Source organism: Panthera tigris, chromosome C2, assembly GCF_018350195.1.
Source record: "Panthera tigris isolate Pti1 chromosome C2, P.tigris_Pti1_mat1.1, whole genome shotgun sequence".
Taxonomy (NCBI): Eukaryota; Metazoa; Chordata; class Mammalia; order Carnivora; family Felidae; genus Panthera; species Panthera tigris.
In genome coordinates, this window is record NC_056668.1 from 49,465,160 (window position 1) to 49,481,060 (window position 15,901).

Consider the following 15,901-nt stretch of genomic DNA (forward strand, 5'->3'; position numbering starts at 1 on the left):
TGAAGTCGGACGCTTAATTGACTAAGCCACCCAGGCGCCCCAAAGTCTCTAATCTTTTAAAACATGGATATTTGGTCATTGCTATGTAGGTCCCTTTTATCCTGTCCCAACTGGTACATCTCTAAGTCTGGAGAGGCACAAATACAGTGTGCTCATGTGAGTTACTACTCCTTCTAGTTGAGTGACTCTGGAGGATGACATTATCCATTACCTGTTCTGAATACAACCTCCCTCACATTTCCCTGATCTGAATATGCACTGTATCTCAATGAAATTTTTAGCAATTTCTTACTAAAGAATCTTAAGTGACGTGGTGCTTTATTTTCATAGGGTAGGCTGTTCCCTTCATTAATCACCATGGCTTTTAAATTCTCACATTTACTGAGTACAATACTTCCTCTGAGGTAATTGTAAAAACCTTTACTTGTTCTAAAGATATAGTAAACTAAATGATAATTTCTCTTTAGAAGCATTTTTCTGCACAGTTAAGTTAATGGTGACAGATTACTTTCACCCTTGAGATGAATGTGTGTGTGAATGCACACACACAAACTCCATAGATACATATACATATAGATTCAGCAGGAGCAGAGAGAGGAAAAGTTTAATGCCATTTAAATAAAAGCTTTAATTTTAGAAGAAAATTGGAAATTAGAGAAAAGCTCAAAGAAGGGAAAAATTTTAGAACTTGGGAGAAACCCTTATTTTCTCTATTCTCTGACCTTTGGCATATTATTTATTTAGTGGGTTTCAGTGAGCTTTAATATTTAGAAAAGGTCACAGGAATAGCCAGATTCATGTGCTGTATTTGAATAATGTAGGCAGCAGGGGTCTAGAGAATTAGTGTCCTCAGACTAGAAAGCCTGATATTCTAGCCCAGTCTCATTTCTGCCCCTGATTTGTTGTTTGACCTGAGGTGAGTCATTCTCTTCTTTGTCTGTCAATGGTGATAATGAGATCTCTTCTTTCCTTTTCTAAAGTAGATGTTGTGAAGAATGCAATAATCTCCTACCTGGCCTTTCCCCTTTATAGACTACCTCCTAAAACTAACTGGATGCTACCTTCCTAAAGCACTGCTTTGCATCCCAGCCCCGTGTTCAAAATTCCTTATGTCTTCCCCATACTGTGATATCCAAGGTCTTCCCCATTTTAATCCCAAGCAATTGCTTCCTATCTCCAATGTGCTATACATTGTCCTGTGTACTTTTAATATTAACTTTTCATCTTCATACCATCAGAGCATAGCTATTTATGTTCATATGCTCTTAAATATAAAGAAAATAGTATCTTTAAAAGTACAAGTATGAAAGCAGGTCTGTTGGATTCTTGGTTTTTGCTCCTTCCACATGCATATTCAAGTGGTTGCTGCTTAGCTCATACCTTCACATGTGGGTGTGCACACGCACACACACACACACACACACACACACACACACACACACACACACTCTTTTATTTAGAACTTTGTATCTATGCCCCACCTGCTTTCCAAAAAGATGCAAGGTGGAACAATAAGTTTGAAGTGTACAACAATACCACTACATTAAAAATAAAGAAAAATAAGAGCTAGGACAAGGAAGAAGAAACGGGCATCTTATCTCTGGAATGTTTCCCAAAACCACTTACTGCATTTGCACTGCTACCACTCAAAATCTCTTGCACAGTCTATTGCAATGGCCACCTATCCTGTACTCCACTCTGCTGTTACCCCAACACAATTCATGTTCCATACTGAGGGTAGAGTGACCATTTTAAAATACAAACCTAGGGTTGCCTGGTTGGTTGGCTCAGTGAGTTGAGCAGCTGATTCCTGAATTCAGCTCTGGTCACAATCCCAGGGTCATGGGATCAAACCCTGTGTTGAAGCAGACATGGAGACTGCTTAAGATTCTCCTTAAGATTCTCTCTCTGTCCCTTTGCCCCTCTCCCCTGCTTGCACTGTCTCTCTGTTCCTAAAAAAAAAAAGAAATACATAAAATAAAAATAAAAATGTTTAAAATACTAACCTGGGCATTTGCTTAAAATATTCTACTGCTTCCCATTAGATTCAAGGCACAATGTCACTCTCTACCATGACCTTCAGGCTGTATGTGATCTACTTCACGCTCAGATCTCAATCCTTATCTTCTCCCCTTCCTCATCCATCTCACTTCAGTCATTGGTAGCCTTCTTAGAACAGTACATCTGGCCTGAGGTGTTTTGCTTTAGTTGTCACCCAAACCTGGCACATTTTAATGCTAGATCTTTGTGTGAGTAGCCAGCCTCTCTTCATTTGGGTATCAGGTTTTGGTTTGCTAGTTCCAGGTCAGTGTATGTAGGCATACTCATACGGTGCCTTTTTTTTTTCTTTAAGACTTAATGTTTATTTATTTTTGAGAGAGAGAGAGAGAGAGGTAGAGTGTGAGCAGGGTACGGGCAGAAAGAGGGAGACAGAGGATCCGAAGCAGGCTCTGTGCGGAGTGTGAAGTCTGATACGGAGCTTGAACTGACGATCTTGAGATTATGACCTGAGCGGAAATCAAGAATCAGCTGCTTAACTGACTGAGCCATCCAGGAGCCCCATACTGTGTGTGTGTGTGTGTTTTTTTAAGGGATGCATAGTATTTATCATGTGGAAGCACTTTAATTTAGCTAAACTTTCCCTGCCAATATGCATCATGTCCCTTCCCAGTCTTTCACAATTACAAAAAAGAAACAAAACCTGCAATATGAATGATTACATATACATATCAACACACTGAAAAAAGATTATTTATACAAATAATTGCCTGAATTGGAATTACTTTATCAAAGGATATGGGATTTTTTTTTTTTTTGGTATATTTTTGCCAAGCCAGAGTTTAATTTTATTTATTCTTTCAGCTTTATTGAGGTAAAATTGACAGATAAAAATTGTATACACAAAGGTGTATGATGTGATGGTTCGATATATATATGTATGTATATATATGTATACATATATATACACATATATACATATATATACATATATACATATGTATACGTATGTATACGTATTATACATATATACATACGTATATATACATATATACATGTATACATGTATACATATACATATATACATACATATATACATATATATACACATATACACACACACATATATTATGAAATAATCACCTCAGTCAAGTTAATTAACACATCCATCACCTCACATAGTTACCTTTTTTTTTAGTGTGTTAAAAACAGTTAAGATCTACTCTTATAGCACATTTCAAGTATATAATACAGTATTATTAACTACAGTCACCATGCTGTACATTAGATCTCCAAAACTTATTCATCTTATAACTTAAGGTCTGTACCCTTTGACCAACAACTCCCCAGTTTTTTCACCCTTCAGCCCCTTGGTAGTCACTGTTCTACTCAGAGAGTTTAATATTAAAGCATAACTCAGTGAAGGTAGTCATGACATGTAGCTTTATAAAGCTCTAACTTGATCCAAGGATAGAGCTTAAAAAGCCTTCAGGAGTGGATGTCTTAAATGGTTTTCCTTGATGTGCACTTTTCTCAGCAGGTTTTTAGATATGAATTTTTTTTTTTTCCTGAATACAGCCTCCTGCATTCCCTATTGCTAACCAGGGGATGAGCCACAGGCTTATAATACTGGAATAAAAACAGGAGTTGACTTCCTGCTATGCACACTGAAAAGCCTGAGATGTGTTGTTCTTTTTTTCCCCAGACCTAGCTTCGCTATGAGGATGAATCAGGGGGCCCCCTGATACTGAAAACCCATCTGCTATTTCTCCATGTTCTGAAAGGCTAGCACCAAGGTCACCTCCTCCAGAAGTTTCCCCTGACTATATGACAGAATGCAATCTTTCCATTACTTCTCTCTGTCCACCCTTAACTGGCCACACTATTCACTTGGTCCTAAAAATGCTGTACTCTATCATTTATTCTTTATCTTTTTTATATGTCTTTCTTGGGGTGTGTGGAGCTCAAGGGCAGACATGTTGCAACACCCCTGTTCTTATCTCTCAACCTAATTTAGCAGCTCATACCTACGAATATAAACATAAGGGGTGCCTATGCTGTTCAGGTGGTTAAGGGTGTAATGCTGGATTTCAGCTCAGGTCATGATCTCACATTTCTTGAGATCGAGCCGCATGTTGGGCTCTGTGCTGACAGCATGGAGCCTGCATGGGATTCTCTCTCCCTCTCTCTGCTCCTCCCCAGCTCGTGTGCATTATCTCTCTCTCACAAAATAAATAAACATAAAAAAAAAAAGTAAGAATGATGAGACTGGTTGTCCTCTCTGCTGGTAGGATGTGTACCTTCCCCACTCTTTGAACCAGTCCCCCTTTTGCCTATGATAGTCCAGCAGGAGATTACTGATCCCAAGCAGGAGCTGATCTCAGGTGTGGGATACTTTTCTTCCTACATGGATCTCATACCAGGAAGAGCCTGTGACCTTGACATCATTAGCTGTTTTCTAACCAACCGAACCCATGACTAAACATTTTTTAGGGCAAAATTTCCATTACATTTCATTGTTAAGCTGACTCTAAGAAGAAAACAAACTATAGCCCTGGAGGAAAAAAGCATCAAAAAGTTGCTAGTGAGAGAAAATTGGGGTTATATGGTCAGTCTGCATGCCTTGTCAGCTATGCTACACTTCCTTTGTAATGAGCTATGCAGTGATCCATATATATATATATATATATGATCTATATATATAGATCTCAGAAGACTGCTGAAATCAAATTTCTAGATGCAGTTATTATTGATGTTTTTATGTCCCCGCATAGTAACATTTGACAGGCCTGCACAATTTTGCGATTCTGCTGGGGCAAAGCTAAGTGTCTCTGTGACATGAGGAAGCTTATGTTCTGATTTTTTTCTGAATGTTTTGCATATTATGGGCACTCGTTCCATTTGATTGACAGGTTATCTTCACATAATAAATTAAAAAGGCTGTAGGCACTTCTTTTGTCTTGTTCCTAGGAAGAGAGCTTTGACGCATTAACTATGTCTATTGCTCTTTGAATGAGGTACTGGGGATCTAGGTGCCATGAGTCATGACAGAACCAGAGCCGGGTGTTTTTGCCTAAATTTTTACCTATTAAGTTTGTCCTTTGATGCCGACATCTAGTGACCTGCTACTCTTTGTTATGAAAGGAAAACAGTTGTGTACATGGTTAGTACAGATGTGACGTAGTCCCTTGTTTAAGAGCAGTTGGGGGGCACCTGGGTGGCTCAGTCAGTTAAGCAGCCAACTTCAGCTCAGGTCATGATCTCACAGTTAGTGAGTTCGAGCCCCACATTGGGCTCTGTGCTGACAGCTTGGAGCCTGAAGCCTGCTTTGGATTCTGTGTCTCCCTCTTTCTGTTCTTCCCCCACTTGCACTCTGTCTCTGTCTCTGTCTCTCAAAAATAAATAAAGATTAAAAAAAAAGAGCAGTTGGGATTATTTGAGTTCTCACATTGTTGCTATTCAAAATTTGACACACAAGCTGTAGTAAAGGGGTGACAAAAAGTGAAGGTAAAAATAATAAGAAGTAATTATTTGGGTAATTTAGGCTCCATAAACCTTTTTGTCTCATTTTAGGTTTTGAAGTTTAGAGCTTTTGAAAACAATTTTAACCAAACTCAAACTAAAGTTATCCCTGTAATAAATGTGTTACAGACAAAGCCATTTTTTTCTCTAGAGATTTGATTGCTTCTCTTAGCAGCTCTTAAACCAATTGTCCTTTTAAATGTAGAAAGTAGTATATATAATTTTTTAAAACCTCAATATATTGTGGCATTACTTGGCCCACAATAACTCCAAAAATGCTTTCTAGTGACCTTAATTTTTAAAATCTTTACAAATGTTCTTTTTTTTGTTGTTTAAGTATTTAGTGTTTTTCTTTATTTATGTGCTTGAAGCACATTATAAAATTCTTTTACTAATTTAAGTATCTCTCTTCTATCATTCATTCATTCAATAGACATTTATTGAACACTTATCCTTTCTTGTATAATATGAAAACATGCCTGCATTAAAGCAGTTTTATTTTTGCTTGCAATGATACCAATGTGTGACCATCAAGTAAACATTTTTAGAAAGACTTCAATATCTATGTTTTGGTACTTTAAATGAGACGCTGTGCGATGCTACAAATATATACCAGTATTTTAAATCTGAGAATGTTGGAAATAGTAGACTAAATAGAGACTAAGTCAGTGGTGAGGGGACTTTGATAAATCTAAATTTTACTCAGTCCATTGAAGTTAGTGTAAGGAAATACATACAACCTGCAGACCGCTAAAGCCCTAACTATGTAGAGTTGTTCATTTAGTATCCCTAACTTGCTGAGGCAATATAATAATATTTAATGATTATTAACAAGCTTCTTTAAATTCTTATCTTTACTTAAGCAAAGATCCAGAAATTAAAAAATATCAAGCTATTTCCTTCAATGATATGATATCTTCCACCTGCATTGTTAAATGTCAAACACATGAGTGGATTTTGATCATGATCCACATAGTGATAAAGGTGGTTGTGGGTTGGTGAGAAAACTGAAACAATTAGCATTTTTAAAGGTTTTATTATGAGATGCTTCAAAACATACACAAATAAAATAGAATAGTGTAATGAACTCCTATGAACCCATCTCCCAGCTTAAAAAGTCATCAGTATTCAGCCTTTCTTATTTATTTTTTACTTTCACCCACTCCCCAAACTTACTTGATCATTATTGCTATTTACAGGTGTGTGTGTGTGTGTGTGTGTGTGTGTGTGTGTGTGTAAGAGAGAGAGAGAGAGAGAGAAGTTAAACATATTGAAATGCACAGATCTTAGCTGTACAATTTTCACAAGTAAGTACTCCCATGTTACTCCACCTATATCACAATTGGCAGTGGATTTAATAGTTATTATCACAGATGCTATAAAGTTTGTAAGTATTCACGTGGAAGAGAGGGAAATTCTCCCTCTATCTACAACCTGACGCTCAGGCCTGTAGTTGGGTCTTATACATGTGCTGGAATGACATTAAATGGGTAAGCTTTTGCTTTCAAGCTAATAACTCTTGAACATTCTTTTCAATTATAGACTCTGAAATATCCTCCCCTCATGCCTCTTCAAGGTTTAAGGAAGAGGAGACAGCTATCATGAATTAGAGGAGAGAGAAGGAAGAAGAATCTCCAAATCTCATGTTAATCCTCAACATCTTTCCTTGGTTAGAAAACTGGAATCAATTGAAGTCAAATGATCTATCTTAGGTTTTTATGGAAATGAGACAATATTTGTTTTTTCTTGATCTGTAATTACTTGTTTTTGAATTATAACTTAGTAGCTTCATCATACCCTTAGATTCCTATAGCCTCCAGGATGTTGATAAAATGTTAGTGTATCTAGGTATGTCTTAGCTATGGCTGTTGAAGTTGCACAGTATGGTTGAGTGGAGGCTGAGACATAGTAGAATATCTGGGGTGTTCTGGGGGCTTTGAGCCACAGGCAGTGTGGCTTAAAAAAGTTCTATTTTGCCTACATTTCCTCTTTCTAGCTTTGCTCAGTCCAACCAGTTCGACATACAGATCACTACTGATAAATAAGCCTTTAATTCTATGGCTCAAAGATACTCATAATATTTCTTTCCCCTGTTGGCATTGAAAGTCACAAACCAACACGGAGATATTTTTTAAATGAAGTCAGATTTTTTCACTTCTTGCCAAGATATTGTTGCTTATTCACAGTCAGTGGCTATTTGCAAGGCTGATCATAATTCTGCAGAAAACTGCCTGTATTCCGGTGTCACTCTTGAATAATCAAAATTCAGAGCTTCAATAAGGGTGCTCCTCATTTACAAGGTTAATTCTTCCAATAATGATGTCTACACTCTTACACACATTTCAGAACTGAGAATTTATTGCACAGGGCACAAACTCATTGGATATGCAGTGTAAATAACCTTATTAAGAATGCAGGGAGAGAATATACATTACTGTTCTGTTGGGTCAGAAGGGTAAACACAACAAGAAAATGAGGCATTTACCACTAAGTAGTCCAACTGATTTATTTTACTGTGCCTTTTTCATTTTGAGCCTTTCGAAGCGCAGGCTGCCTGAGTACTCTGCCCTCATATAGGCATTCATGTAAAAAATACTAAATTCTGGAGGGCGTGGGAACTGTCCCAGAGAACAACACCAGGGACTATGTGTTAACTGAAGTTAGAATTGATAACAACGTTTCAGGTCAGTGTGAGTTAGTAGTAAATCTGCTTTTGCTTTTGTGCTCCAGGTGTTTCTGTTAGGATTCGATAAAACATATGATGGAGAATTTTTCCCTGCCAGTATAAACAAAACTCAATTGATCTAGATCTAAGCAGTGACACAGCTCTAAGTAGAGACCAGAGCCAAGCAGAACAGGATATACTGACCCTTCAGCTATCTCCTATATATGGTCTGTATTTCTAGTTCAACTCTAAGTGCTTTTTGATAGAAGAAAGTTGCTGCTGTCTACTTCTTTTCTGCCTAAGAGATAGTATCCAGTATAGGATGCCAGTGGGAAGAACGCTGTCAGCCAAGTTCTTCAGTGACATGAGGTCACATTTTATATAACACAAAACATCATATCAAAGCTACAATATCCTCAGGGCCCTCCTTCCAAGGCCACTTAGCTTAGTAGTGTATGCTTTTTCTAGTCCTGAAGTAAGGAAATATTTTTAGGAAGACATCAGTGTCTTTCAAACTTGTAACACTTGCTATAGTATTTCTTTACCTGACGGTGATAATGATTATAGATTACTATTTATTAGTAGAGATTATTACTGTGTTATAAACACTGTAAGCTTGAGTGGACTCATAATAAAAGAATTTGGCTTTATGTTGATCCCAGACTAAGGAACATACTGAGTGCATTATATAATTTGTACATTTCTCTAAAAAAAATAACTTATTGAGACTTATTCACCATTCTCATTCTCTGAGTTTCAGGGAGAGGATGGAGTATCTCCCTTTCTTTTATCCGGCTATCTGAGGTTCCTTTTTGGCTTACCTTGTTTTATTCATACTTGTCTAAGGAGAAAGATGGTTTCTCAATTTTCATTGTTCCAAATTCCTGCCTCATGGAAGCAGAAATTTTAATTACTTAAAAGTTAAATTAAATCAGATAGCCATGTTGACCATGAGTAGCAGGAAGCACGGAAAGATAGCTAACAGAAGACCAAGGGTCATGTGGTGAAAGGAGCAGGAACCTGAAATTTTGGAGGAACAAGCACACATCTTTCAGGGGTTTATGGAGTAAAATCAATAAAGGCAAAATATGTCAAATAAAGCCTGAAGAAATTTTCATCAGTGTGTCACCTCCTTATTCATTGGAGGACAAGTAATATGATCCACCCTATATGGCTTTGTGGTGCTAAATAATGTTTTAAACTTTTACTGATGTGTCCCATCAAGTCAGCTTCCAGTAGACCCCTTTTGGGATATATTCCTTAAAAGTATAAACTATTGGTGAAATGAAATTTCTCTTTCTTTGTCTTGTTCCACTTTTCTAAAGGAGGTACAGGTCGGGAGAGGAGAAGGGGTGGGCTCTATTCCTTGCCCTGGTGCTAACCAGCTGGTGGTGACATTGAGTATTTAGCCCCTTGGGGCCTTGGTTTTCTCTGTGTCAGATGAAAGGGTTGGGCTACATAATTTAAGATTCTTTCCATCTTTAAAATTCTTTCTCTACATATTTAAAAACATTTTAATCTTCATTGATTATATAATACCTACTAATGATGATCTATTGTACTCTCACCTTGAAAATACTAGAACTGAGTCCAAGAAATGTAAGTCTTTGTCTTCACTATAAAGAACAAGCTGATGTTTACAGAGGGGAGTGGGGGGAGGAGGTTACATAGGTGATGGAGATTAAGGAATGCACTTGTTGTGATGAGCACTAGGTTCTGTATGGAAGTGTTGAATCACTAAATTGTATACATCTGAAACTAATATTACACTTTATGTTAAATAAAAACAAAAAGAAAAAGAAAGAAAAGAAAAAAGAAAAAAAAAAAAAAAAGAACCAGTTGAGGCAAATTAAGCCAGAGCCAGGACCAGAATAGGAGAATAGGAGACTGTTTACTGCTTTAGGAAGGGCCAGGTTCCTGGGCGTGTGAACAGGGCATTCATAAAGTGTCCCATGCTTAAGGTTTGATACAATGTGGTCATCTTGAAATTCTTAATAGTTTTATCTTTAAATTTGTTTTCTGTAGTCAAAACTCATCCTGATGGGATGATGGAGGTATTCACTGACGTGTTGGATCTTCTACTCACATAGGGTTCTGCCTCCTGTCACCTTATTTCCTCTGATTGCACGTCCGGCCACTTCCTAGCCTCCACCCAGTGACTTCTGCTGCCTTTTGTTCACAGCATGGGCTTAGGAATGGGTGTGGACAGGACACTTGTGAAGGTCTGCACTTGCCCTGCAGGTATCCTCATTCCCAAGAAAGCAGTACCTTCAATGCAAATAAAAATTACCAGGATAGTTTGAGAGACTATAGAAGAATAGAAAAAGCTTTTCCCCTGCTTTTGAACAAGGGGTCAATGTTTTCATTTTGCACTGAGCCCTGCAAATTGTCTGGCCTTCACCTCAGTCCTTCATAAACATATTCTTTGCAAGGATTAGGAATTAGCAAGAGCATCACCCTTTCAATATTATTTTGTATACAGCATAATAGCAAAAGTATATAATGTATAATATAGTGATATTTTTAGTGTCATCATTGCTCCAAATCTTATTTCTCGTTTTTGTACATTTAAGAATTTGATTTTTTATTTCTCTCTAAGTATTAGCCTCTGGAGGGCTAGTTCATGTCTACCAAACTATAAGAGCCTCATGAATTAATTTATTTTGAATTGATAAATGGTTGGAAATACTGATACTGGGGTATCAACCCATCCTCTTCTCAGGTGAAATGCTATTTGGGAAATCAGATGATTTTAAGAAAACCCAGAGAAAAGGTATTTAGATATATTTAGAAATAATGTTAATAGATTGGTATGTACCCTTCTTTACTGTAGGAATACATGTGCTGAAAAGACTTGAGGTTCGTACTGTCAATTAGGGTACTCTGTTCTATGGATTATTCTAGGGACACAACTACACAATATTAAATTCTTAATTCTTGCTTACCCAAATGTTACCCTTCCAAAGGCATTGGGTGTTACAACGTCCAATCCCATTTGGAGGAGCTTTAATAATTATATTTACCCAATATTTATTTATTTTTAATTTTTTTTAATGTTTACTTATTTTTGAGAGAGAGAACAGAGAGAACAGAGAATGAGTGGGAGAGAGGCAGAGAGAGGAGACACAGAATCCGAAGCAGGCTCCAGACTCCCATCTGTCAGCACAGAGCCCAACAGAGGGCTTTAACTCACGAACCATGAGGTCATGACCCCAGCAGAAGCTGGATGCTTAACCAACTGAGCCACCCAGGCACCCCATTTACCCAATATTTATGATGTCAGTATATTTGTTTTATTTCTACAATGAGATGATTAGTGTGAGCAAATACTACAAATATTATCAGAAGTAAAAGTTCAATATCAACTCTATCGAAATGAACATGATTATTTTTTGAAGATGTGTTTCAATATCTGAGTAGACATGATGCTTCACAGGCCTAATCTGCAGGCTCTGTAGAGTGTGTTTTGACAGGAACTCATCCTGAAATGCCATTAAGGTATAATCCTCCTCAAATTATCATCGGTATTCGTATGACAGAGATGGAGAATTACTGAAGTACGCTGTGAAGTTTTCCTGTTAATGTATGTGCAGAACTCTGAGGATTTAATTGTGTTCTTGTTCAGACCTCTGGGAAGAACCGAATCTGCTTTTTTGAGAGAAGTCTTGGTCTTGCCCGATTCAATTGCTCTGCAGCTGGGCAGGGATACAGATAAATTATTCAGTGTTTACATAAAAATAAAAACCTTGTCAACTACACAGGGAGTAGCTAATATAAAGAAATCAGCCCACTAAAAAAACAAAATGTGTTCATTACAAGCATTTATAAAAACCTTAGATTTCAAATATATATTACATATGCTATTCTCTAAGAGGTCACCTGAAATGAACATCCATTTTTCTACAATTTTTAATCTCCCTTCTGTTTTTCACTAGAAAGCTACACAATCTAGTTCTTAAAATAATGCTCATTTTAGTGATTGTTTCATTTATTTACCCAACTGGTGTTTATTGATCCCATACTAGGAAATCTTTTAGGCACTAGTTATAAACATAGCAAAGACTTGTGGACCACCATAGATAGTAGATGTTTGACTTATAATGATATATTTATTAATATTCTCTTGAATGCCAACATGAGGTTTCTGGAGCAGACAGATTTATCATTATTTATTTACAGCAAATAATAATATCCTTGTTCCCTTGTGTTGCAGTGTCTTCCTTCTGGGACAATGCAGTGAGAGCCAGTTGTCACTCAACACATAAGGTGTCTGTATTGTAGGTGAATACCACCCACCCCCCCTCCCCCAAAATGAACCTGGACATTTATACATGAGGGAGAGGCAGCTGTATTTCCTCCCCTTTTGAGAGAGTTTCCTTGGAAAAGTAATGGGAAGGATCCTGGGTCCTCCTTTTGGAACATGTCCACGGTCCTGGTCTCATCTCCCCTTGAAATGTAAACACATTACCTCTGGAGACATAAAGCTCTCTGGAGTTCTTGTTATTTTTTCAGTCCTAAATTACCTTGTAAAGATAGTGTTTTACCTAGCTGCCAAATTCCAGTAAAATGTTCTCAGAAGACCATAAGTTTGCAGCAATAAAAGAATTTTCTCCACAGCTGCACAAGAGGGTTATGGGATGGAGTGCCTGATGAGTTCCTCTAGATTGAGCTGTCAGCTGTGACCTCTCTGAGGAGGTGATCTAAGCTGCAATCTGAAAGGCAAGAAGGAGTCAGTGTGTGAAAATCTGAAAAAGTAACATCTGGCATAGAAATCTTAAGGTAAGAATGAGCTTGGAATGTTTCATTAACCAATGGAAAGCCAGTGTGGATAAAATGTCATGAGGAAGGTGAGAGGACATGCAGTCAGAGCAGTTCCAGGTTTCCCAGAATGTGGAAGTTATTTGTATTTTATTCTAAGGGTAATGGGAAGCTATGGAAGGGTTTTTAAGTGAGGAGGAAGCTACTGCAATAGTCTAGGTTTAAAAAAACCCTAGTTGTATAGATGTGATAGTTAGAAGTAGATGTAGAGAGAAGTAGGTATTATACTTATTTGATAATTTATTATTCCCCCGTTTAACAAATGTATCGGGTGCCTACTACATGCTATATAGACATGAGCAAGTTTCTGGGGACATGTGCTTGAAAGTTTGAAATGATCTCTCTCTTCCTGAAATTTATGATGCAGTGAAGGAGAGAAGATTGTGTTTGGGATTGTAGGGGATGCCATGGAAACAAGGAGGAGCAGCTAAACCAGATGGGGCTGAAGTACATACATAAAGGAAGTCTGAGACTGAAGGCTGTATTCAACTGTGTCACAGAAGGCAGTTAAAATGTTATCTTATCTTATCTTATCTTATCTTATCTTATCTTATCTTATCTTATCTTATCTTATCTTATCATCTTATTCCAGGACTGTTATGGTAACATGAGGGTACTGAGGTCCAGACTCCCCCTGGCTTTCAGCATTGTCATCCTTAATGCATATTTACAACAAAGAGATTGTCTTTCTAGACATCACTTTTCAATCCTAGGAAGGAAGAAAGGAAAAGGCAAAGAGCAAAAGATATGTTGAATGGGTTTGCCCATTTTTTTTTCATGAAGACAGTAACACTCTGAAAAGCCCAATACTTAACTGCCATTTATACAATATATTCTTTGCCCAGAACCGCATCTCAAGCCCCTCTCTGATTTGTGGGACTGTGGAAAGCTAAGTATTTTTAAGCCAAAACATTACCCACAAAATTAATTTGCATTCTATTAGAAGGGGAGATGGAGTGAATAGATATTAGGAAGGCAATTAAAAACAACTGGCACAGGGATGACTTCTGTAGAAAGTGAGAGCTAAGATTTGCGAGAAAGGAAAATTCTCAGAAGGCCATTGAGAGATTTACAGGAAAGAAAAAAATTCCTATCACTTTTTCTTCTCAAATGTTTCTTAGAAGCAGTGATAAGAAACAGTATAAAAAAAGAACGTGTTCTTCATTTTCTACAAAGTTGCTGTTGAAGATACTATTCGTATTTTACTCAGTGCTCCTTTATAGAGGCTTAAACTACATTCATCTTTGACTGTTTGACTCTTATCCTTTGAAATTTTCATAATAGCTTTGTTATATCTATTCCTCTTACTTATAATATCCCTTAAGTCAGTTTAGAAGTAGTTGGAAACCACCTATTGTAGCCTGACTGAAAATAAACAGATGTAATAATATAGCAAGCTTCAGGAAAAAAATGTGATCTTTAGAAGATTTTCTAAACTAAGTATCTAGTACAATAGACCTTGTGGTCAGTCCTCATTAAACAAATTACATGGCTGTTGATAAAAACAGACCCACATGTATCCCTGGCCAGAATATTACCCTTTTAATAAAGGAGTTACACACTATAAAATTAATTAAAAAATAGGCTTAAACTATCAAAGATATTAATTTTATTCCTTAATTTCAGATTACATGGAGTATTTGCTTCCTGATCCTTCTTAATCTCTCTAGCCTGCATTTCTGAAAACTTGGGGAAGGCATACAAGCTTTGAAAAGAAGGAAAATTTCTAAGCATAAATATCAGTAAAACAACTCTTTCCTATGGGATTTTGATGTCTAACTGAAGTAGCAATTAAAACTGGACTCTTTTGAAGTTGTTTATTCCAAGAATGCACCTTCTTGATTTTAAGGTGAGAACTCAACTGTGGGTCCAAGTCAAATACATTTTTCACAAATAACCATGCATGATCATGTGGTTCAAATGTGGTTATTCAGCAGCCCCTGCTTCTGAGAGCACAGAATATGCTGGATGATAGTTAGGACCAGAAATCTCTACCAAGATGGCCCTAGGCATGGTTTACACAAACTGAAAGCATTGATTGGACTTTGCACAATTTATTCTTAGGAAATTATTATATCTGTATAAAAGTCATTTTCCAGATGACTGATTATGTTTGTAAAAGCAATAGTTTTAATGATTTTGCTCCTGTTTGATAATTTCAAGTTTGATAACTTGGAGAGTCTTCCATTCAATGTGAGTTCTGTTTCCTTTTTCTTCTTGATTATATATTGATCTGATTGGATATGAGTATGTGGAGCCTTGTTGCAATATGGCTTTTGGCATTTATAGATTGGACATTTATAGGTACATTACCACCCTAAGAACATTGTACTTTTTATATTCAGATAATGAGTAAATATTTGCTTCTAGTGGAGTTGAGTATTAGTATTGGGCAAATACATGCATTCATCTAATTTTCTTTCTCTTTTACTCTACAGACTATTATTGCCATTACAGTAATTTTTATCTCACATTTTGCATTTTAATTTGAAATTTAGAACATCACAGAAAAGTTGTTTTCAAAAAATGAAGAGATGCTCAAAAATGTTTATATGCTTTTAATATAACAGATTGCTAACTACTCCAATATTTCATACACACACACACACACACACACACACACACACACACACACACAATCATTACATCACTCATCTAGTTTCTAAAGCCTGTTAGGCTCCTGACGGTACAAATGAAGTAATCTTTCAGCAACTTAACACTGGACTGCAGAAATGGTGAAATCAGGAAGCCACTTAGAGTTTAATCCCCTCTCTGTTAAGAATTCTTTTGGAGGAACACAGGAGTTGCTGTTTGGCACCTACAAGTGCATAGGAAACCTGTTGAGTGGAAAATGGCCCAAGTACCTAATTCCTGAATGGATTCCTTGTTTGTGAAAGG

The 15,901-nt window shown here is 36.9% G+C and overlaps 1 protein-coding gene across 9 annotated transcripts in view; it reads left to right on the forward strand.

The window, feature by feature from the left end:
- Nucleotides 1-15,901, forward strand: part of ZPLD1 (zona pellucida like domain containing 1) — a 539,338-nt gene that overhangs the window by 450,399 nt on the left and 73,038 nt on the right. For 6 of the 9 annotated variants that reach the window (XM_042999207.1, XM_042999203.1, XM_042999206.1 and 3 more), the window contains 4 exons: nt 7,063-7,189; nt 12,399-12,466; nt 12,803-12,964; nt 14,630-14,852. The gene's annotated coding sequence lies outside the window, so the exon portion shown is untranslated. Of the gene's footprint in view, nt 1-7,062; nt 7,190-10,275; nt 10,427-10,922; nt 10,959-12,398; nt 12,467-12,802; nt 12,965-14,629; nt 14,853-15,901 lie in introns of those variants that run through there. The other 3 variants (XM_042999205.1, XM_042999210.1, XM_042999211.1) reach the window with 3 other exon arrangements.